A 7,586-nucleotide genomic window follows, 5' to 3' on the forward strand; every position below is an offset into this window, starting at 1 on the left:
AGCGGTTGAGAGCCAGCAGTCCTGGATTGTGAAAGGGATGTCCAACTGCCGGCAGTCGGACATCCCCTGAGGGGTCCCAGATTGGAGAGGGTGCAGGCTGGGCTGAGGGACACCCCCCCCCATCCAGTGCACGAATTTTGTGCACTGGGCCTCTTGTATTTTATAATTGAAAAAAGTTGGTGTTTATCAATAATATAAATGATGCTAACTCACATATTAAACAATAGTATTTTCAAGCCAGGCTGGTGTGCTCAGTGATTGAGCATCGCACATGCCTGAGTTGTAGGCTCCATCCCCAGTAGGGGACATGCAGGAGACAGCTGATTGATGTTTCTCTTTCATCGATGTTTCTATCTCTCTATCACTCTCCCTTTCTCTCTCTCTAAAATAAAATCAAAACATTTTTTAAAGTATTTTCAAAGTGTCAAGCAAAGCAAAGTTCAACCCTATGGTACATATAAGACACACCTAAAAAAAAAAGAAAGCTAAAATAACCAAAAGGATGGACAAATAAATACAAGGCAAAATGTAAAACACAAAGAGTGCAAGGGTCATGATGTTGATATCTGTCAAGGGAGAATTTTGATAAGAAGCATTAAAGCCCTGGCCAATTTGGCTCAGTGGATAGAGCGTCAGCCTGCAGACTGAAGGGTCCTGGGTTCAATTCCGGTCAAGGGCATGTACCTTGGTTGCAGGCACATCCCCAGTAGGGGGTGTGCAGGAGGCAGCTGATCGATGTTTCTCTCTCATCGATGTTTCTAACTCTCTATCCCTCTCCCTTCCTCTCTGTAAAAAATCAATAAAATACATTTTTTTTAAAAAAAAAAAAAAAAGAAGCATTAAAAAGAGCACTAGCCGGTTTGGCTCGTAGATAGAGCATCGGCCTGGGCACATGCCCAGGTGGGGGCTCGATCCCCAGTAAGGGTGTGCAGGAGGCAGCTGGTCAATGATTCTTTCTCATTGATGTTTCTATATCTCTCTCTCCCTCTCCCTTCCTCTCTGAAATCAATACAAAAAAAATTTTTTTTAAAGAACCACTAAAAAGAGAAAGGAGGACTTTTTATAATGCTAATGGTTAAAATAGCAATGGAAATATATATCTACAATAATACAGCAACCAACTTTCATAAGGTAAAAACTAAATGCAGATGTAAAAAAAAAAAAAAGACATATTAACAAGAGAAACGTTTCACATACTACTCTCATTCCAAGACAAAGCGAGTGGACAAAAATGGGTAAGGATTTAGGGACCCTCAGCCAGTGCTGCTGAACCGTGTTCACAGGCTGATGGCCGTGCTTGCACTGCGGTCACCAGATGCAATGCGAGAAGAAGCTCACCCTGAATGGAAACCAATGTACCACCTCCTTCATTGAGAAAGTCTTGCTACCAAAAACACAAAAACAAAAATCAGCTGAACTAGACAGTGTCCTTAGTAAACTGGCCACTTTGAGTAGCACTGGCCCAGACAACATATTCAATATGGTAACTTACAAACATGTATCAAATTCTGATTCACAATATCAGAGAATATAGGACTCCTTTTGCAGTACACATGGAATGTTCATAAAAATGGATAACTTAGGCCATAAAGAAAAACTGCCATCAAATACAGACAACACAAGCAGTGCTCTCTGACTACCATGCTGGAAATTGGTAATAAAGTCTTTCCCCTTGGAAAAACGTTTAAATGCGCATACTTTCCAATTATTTCCACAATGACGGTGAAAAAAGCAATATGGACTGGGTTCCTGACGGCGCCCTATTAAGGGCTGGACACAAACTCCTATGATCCTGGCGTGTGGTGCGGAGATCTGTCTTCAGCTGCCCACGACAGGCCTGCCAATCTGGAGTGACCGCCTCTCTTCCTTTCTCCTTGCTCTCATGAGGTGGGAGTGGACAGGGGGGGGCGGGGGGGCAGTTGTGAATTGCCCAGGGAATTCCCCAGGTTTCTAAACGCTTGGAAACTGCCAACACTCAAGTTGACTCCAACAGGGGAAGGAAGCAGTCGTGCTTTGTGCGCAAGCTTTTGCCTTCAAGCCATGTGATGGTTGCAGTAATCTCTTCCACAGAGTGAAGGCAAAAATAAAACACTCTTAATAGGAATAAGGAAACAAAGGGAACTTTTTACGCCATCTTCTTTTCTTTCTTTTTTTTTATTGAGGTATTATATGTGTACATATCTTACCATTACCCCCACCCCCCCCTCCACCCATCTTCTTTTCTTAATGTAGGAAGCTGTGTTCTAGCTTTGCAGTGCATGTTAATGTCGGGATGAACACTTAGTGAAGTTGGAGGGGAAAAATACATTATGCTGTATAAATTTTAAAAAGAACAAACCTTAATCTTGGCAGATTTTTGCCTTGGGTCCACATGTTTCTACTAAAAGCTACAATTCTGTTCCAAATGTGCACTGTTAATTTATTCAAGTTAATTTATTCAATATATTGGTTTTCTTTAGACCAGTACATGGAATAAATGTCTGAATATCTAATCTGTAGCTCTTTGGCTAGGCTTTTTCCTTCTGTTTGGAAACCTGGCACCTATTTTAGGAGCTAGGAAAAATATAAATTATCTCCAAAGAAAAGACTATATTTAACTTGGAAGAGAGATAGAGACTTAAGAAACCTACCAACCAAATGCAACATGTAGATCTTGTTTCGATCCTGATTTAAATAGACCAACTATAAAAAGATACTTGGAGACAATTGGGGAAAACTTAACATGAACTGATTATTAGATAATATTAAGGAATTATAATTTTTCTGGGTATGATCATGAAATTGTGGTTATATTATGATTATACTATTAGTTTACATGTGATGGAGATTTTTACTGAAGAATTTAGAAGTGAAAAATATATCTTGGAATGTTTTAAAACACTCCAGCAAAAGAAAAAAAGGAGCCCAGCTAGTTAGTGTGACTCAATGGTTGAACATCAACCTATGAACCAAGAGGTCATGGTTTGATTCCCAGTCAGGGCACATGCCCCGATTGCGGTTGTGGGCTCCATCCCCACTGGGGGGCGTGCAGGAGGCAGCCAATCAATGATTCTCTCTCACCATTGATGTTTCTATCTCTCTCTCCCTCTCCCTTCATCTCTGATATCAATAAAAAGAAAGAAAGAAAGAAAGAAAGAAAGAAAGAAAGAAAGAAAGAAAGAAAGAAAGAAAGAAGGGGGAAAGGGTGGTGGGGAGGATAGAGTATAAATAAAAGCAACAGAATGGTAGTAATTGTTGAAGCCGGATGAGAGGTGCATGCAGGCTCGTTGTAGTACTCTCTACTGTCTGCAGGTTTGAAAACTTTCATAATGAAAAGGTATGAATACCCTCACTCATGTCTCCTCATGTGAAGCCAATGAACTCAAAAGAGAAAGATCAAGTATTAGATCAAATAAAAATTGTGTAATATAAATTACTTCCTTTAAGTTGCTTTCTTTGGTCTTGAAAGCCTTTTAACAGATAGAAGTTAAAATATTATGGAAAAATAAAAGACCATTGTCACAGTCTGTTAATCCCATATGCTTCCCATGAGAAGGATAAATAGTTATATGGCAGTTTTATGGGATCCAGGGTACAATATAGAAAAATTTCCCAAAGTGCTCTCTAACACTCCATCCTTCCTTTCCTTTTTGTATTTTGTTTGCTTGTTTGTTTTTTAATCCTCACCCGAGGACATATTTTCATTGATTTTAGAGAGAGAAAGAGAAAAAGAAAGAGAGACAGAGAGACATCAATTAGTTGCTTCCTGAATGACCTCCAATACATGCCCTTGACCGGCAATTGAACCCGAGACCCTTTGGTGGGCCTATGCTCTAACCACTGAGCACACATGCCAGGGCAGGGCCTTCTTGAAGTGGGTCCAGACTATGAGAATATTTATTCACTTTATGGATCCTCAAAGTGCAGGAGACTCTCCATAATCTGATAGACACGATGGCCTGTTCTGGGTGTCAGTCAGCCTCATTCTCTGGTCATCCTGGTTTGCTCAATGGATTTATAAATAAAATGGACTTCCCCTTACAAGGCTGACATACTTATTGCCATTATCGATGCCCAATTTGTAATAAACAGTAACTAATCCTTAGCCCCTTGCACTTGGGGACAGCCAGACACCTGGAGGCAAAATGAGCACGTCACAAAGTGGTGAGGACTTGGCCCCCACTAGGCTAGGCACTCCTCTGATCTGGACTTCTTTCCCCTGCTCAGCATCCCTGGCGGCGCCTCTGCCCAAGGCTGGTTAGGTGCCTTATGCACAGTTATGGTATCTCACACTCATGAATAGTGTTCATTTAAATGCAAAAAGACACCCACACTCATTTTTTGAATATGGAATCCCATTAGTCATAGATTAATTCTGATGCATGAAAGGAAAAGAGAACCTTTTCAATCATGCCCAATAGAGAGTACATCTGTGAAGTTATAGTATGAAATTGAAAATATATTTTTCTTGATTGTTGGGAGATGCTATTCTCCTGTAGAGATATTAGGTTCTAGGTAGTGAACTCAGGTCACAAACTATATTTCCCGCCCCCCTCCCCCACAAAAGCATGGGGCTCTTCTAGGCTATTACAGGAAAGATGTTTTACTTTCAGGCATCTGCTGAAGGAAAGCGTAGCAATAGATCATCATTATGTTGAATACGACTACACAACCAGAAAACAATATTATGTAAGCTCTTCTAAATAATTTCGTAAAACACAGCCATGCACCACTTAACAGAGAAATGCGTCATTAGGTGATTTTGTCATTGTGTGAACACCACAGAGTGCACTTACATAAACCTAGATGATATAGCCCGCTCACTACACACCTCGGTTATGTGGTATAGCCTAGTGCTTCTAGGCTACAAACCTGTACAGCATGTTACTGCATAAAACAATATGAGGTTAAAAACATGAGATTAACTCAAGCACAAGAGAAAATGATACAATCAAGAGATTAGGTAGCCTGGCCGGTGTGCTCAGTGGTGGAGCACTGACCCAGAACCAGGAGGTGGAGGTCCAGGTCAGGTCACAGGCCTGGGTTGCTGGCTTGATCCCCGGTAGGGGGCGTGCAGGAGGCAGCTGATCAATGACTCATCATTGATGTTTCTCTCTCTCCCTTTTCCTTCTTCTCTGAAATCAATTTAAAAAAAAATTTTTTTTTTTAAAGGATACTCGGCCAGGCTGGCGTGGCTCAGTGGTTGAGTGTCGACCTATGAACTGGGAGGTCACGGTTTGACTCAGTCAGGACACATGCCTGGGTTCGGGGCTCCATCCCCAGTGTGGCCTGCAGGAGGCAGCTGATTGATGTTTCCCTCTCATAGATGTTTCTCTCTCTCTCTCCCTCTCCCTTCTTCTCTGAAATCAATAAAAACCTTTTTTTTAAAAAAAAAATAAGTATTTTTTACTAACTTGGTGGCCTCCCTACAAGGTATCCAGGCACAGAAAGCTTTTGTTTAAAAAAAATAGTTCGTTTTACACACGTGATATAATTATAAGAAGGAGACCTTCTGCCTCCCGATGCAAAGGATAATTTGCTCCAGCTGCCGTAATGAAATAGCACAGTCTGCATGGCTCCAGCAACAGGAATTCATGTTCTCATCGTCCCGGAGGCTGGGTGTTCAAGCCAGGGTGCGGGCAGGGCTCGGCTCCTCCTGGCACCTGTCTGTCTAACCGTTCTCTCCCTACAGGACGCCGGGCGGGGTGTGCTCTGGCCTGTCCTCTGGTCTCTGCCTCGGCTGTGGCGGCGACGGCTGTGGGCAGACCACGGCCACTCCTTCCTCCGCTCCGTTCGGAGGGAAGAGGGCAGCTCCGAACCCTCCTCCGTGCGTCCCAGCCCGGGGAACGCGGGCTCGTCCTGCAGGGCGGCGGCGGCGCCCTGTGCGGGCAGGAGCGGGGCCAGGCCCAGCCCGATGGAGGCCTCGGGCCACTCCATCCCCACGCAGCTCCTGCCCGGCTGCGGGGCGCGCAGCGAGCGGCGCCCTTGGGGCCTGTGGGCGGGGCCTGGCCCCGCGGCCACCGGGCAGCGGAGACGGAGCGCGGGGCTCCGGCCGAGCGCGCCGCCCTGGAGCCCCAGGGGCCGAGGGGCCGCCGCTCCCCGGGCGGATCGGGGCGGATCGCCTTCACCACGCGGCCGGCGTGGCCGTCCTAACCCCCGGGAAGGAAAATGCCGCTGGACCAGCCCCGGCGCGGGCAACGCCTTTGGAAAACGACGGAGAAAAGCTCGCTCCCTGGAGGACCGCTACTTAACGCACCTGTGGGGCCAGGAGCATAAGTACCTTTAAAAAAAAACACACACACACACACACAAAAACAGGTTTTATTGATTTTTTACAGAGAAGAAGGGACAGGGATAGAGAGTTAGAAACACCGACCAGCTGCCTCCTGCACACCCCCCACCGGGGATGTGCCCGCAACCAAGGTACATGCCCTTGACCAGAATCGAACCCGGGACCCTTCAGTCCGCAGGCGACGCTCTATCCACTGAGCCACACCAGTAAGGTCCGCGTAAGTACCTTTTGGGGGACGCTCCGTGAGCCCCTCCTCCCAGAAACTCAAGTGGAAAGCGGAGGAAGACCCGGAGGCTGCAGATAGCGGGAACCACAGAACAAGAGAAGTCCGGACCTGCCTGAAGAAGAAGAGGAGGAGGAAGAAGAATTTGTAAAGGAAGAGATCAAGGAGAATGAGGAAGCAGTCCAAAAGATGCCTATAGAAGCCACCGGGGGTTTGAGGAGGCTGTGGTGGTTGTGGTGGAGGAAAGCCCTGGATTTGAAGTTCACATAGCACTGTGGGATGACGATCCACCCACACCTGAAGAAGACTCAGACACACAGCCTGATGAGGAAGAAGAAGGAAAAGTTTCTCCACCGGAAGTGGGAGCTGCAATTAGGGTCGTCCGCCAGTTAATGGAGAAGTTTAACTCGGCTCTGTCAACAGTCCCACAGGCCTTCCTAAAAAATTGTGGCGAGGTGGAGGCTACCGCCTCCTTTTTAGAGTCTGGTCAGAGGGCTGATGGGTATCCCATTTGGTCCCGACACGATGACTTAGATTTGCAAAAAGGTGATGAGGATGCCCGAGAGTGATTGGTCAAAAAATTTGGTGCTCAGAATGTAGCTCAGAGAATTGAATTCCGAAAGAAATAATGGACAGGATAATGAGAAAAGAAAAGAGGTGTGGCAGATAAGGTGGTATTTTATGACCATTGAACTTCAGAGATTTTTATGTTGGAACGAACACGCCTTCTGACCAAATGCTGTCATTGCTCTGCGAGTCCAAGATTTTGTAGGCACGCAGAGTTGTGTAGAAGGATAAAAGTAAAAGACATTGGGTATATTTAGAGCTGTCCCTGGCAGTGTCAGTGTGTTTCTTGAAGGAAAATATAAACCAGGGAGAGGTTGGTCTACATAGTAATCTTTTTTTGGAATGGAACCTGCATCTTATTGTACAGGAGCTAGTAAGCCAGTCAAAGGAAGAAAATTGGAAGACCGGTCTTTTCAGGCAGCGTGAATAGAGCCTCCTCTCCTTTGGCAGAAGCTCCTCTAGATTGCGATAGATTCTAAGTCAAGGATATAGAAATATGGAAAGATTTCATTACAAGGCCTTGAA

General features: G+C 45.1%; 1 pseudogene; it reads left to right on the forward strand.

The window, feature by feature from the left end:
* Positions 1-5,893: 5,893 nt before the first annotated feature.
* Positions 5,894-7,123, forward strand: LOC103294909 (telomeric repeat-binding factor 2-interacting protein 1-like; annotated as a pseudogene).
* Positions 7,124-7,586: the final 463 nt, after the last annotated feature.

Source organism: Eptesicus fuscus, chromosome 9 (assembly GCF_027574615.1).
Source record: "Eptesicus fuscus isolate TK198812 chromosome 9, DD_ASM_mEF_20220401, whole genome shotgun sequence".
Taxonomy (NCBI): Eukaryota; Metazoa; Chordata; class Mammalia; order Chiroptera; family Vespertilionidae; genus Eptesicus; species Eptesicus fuscus.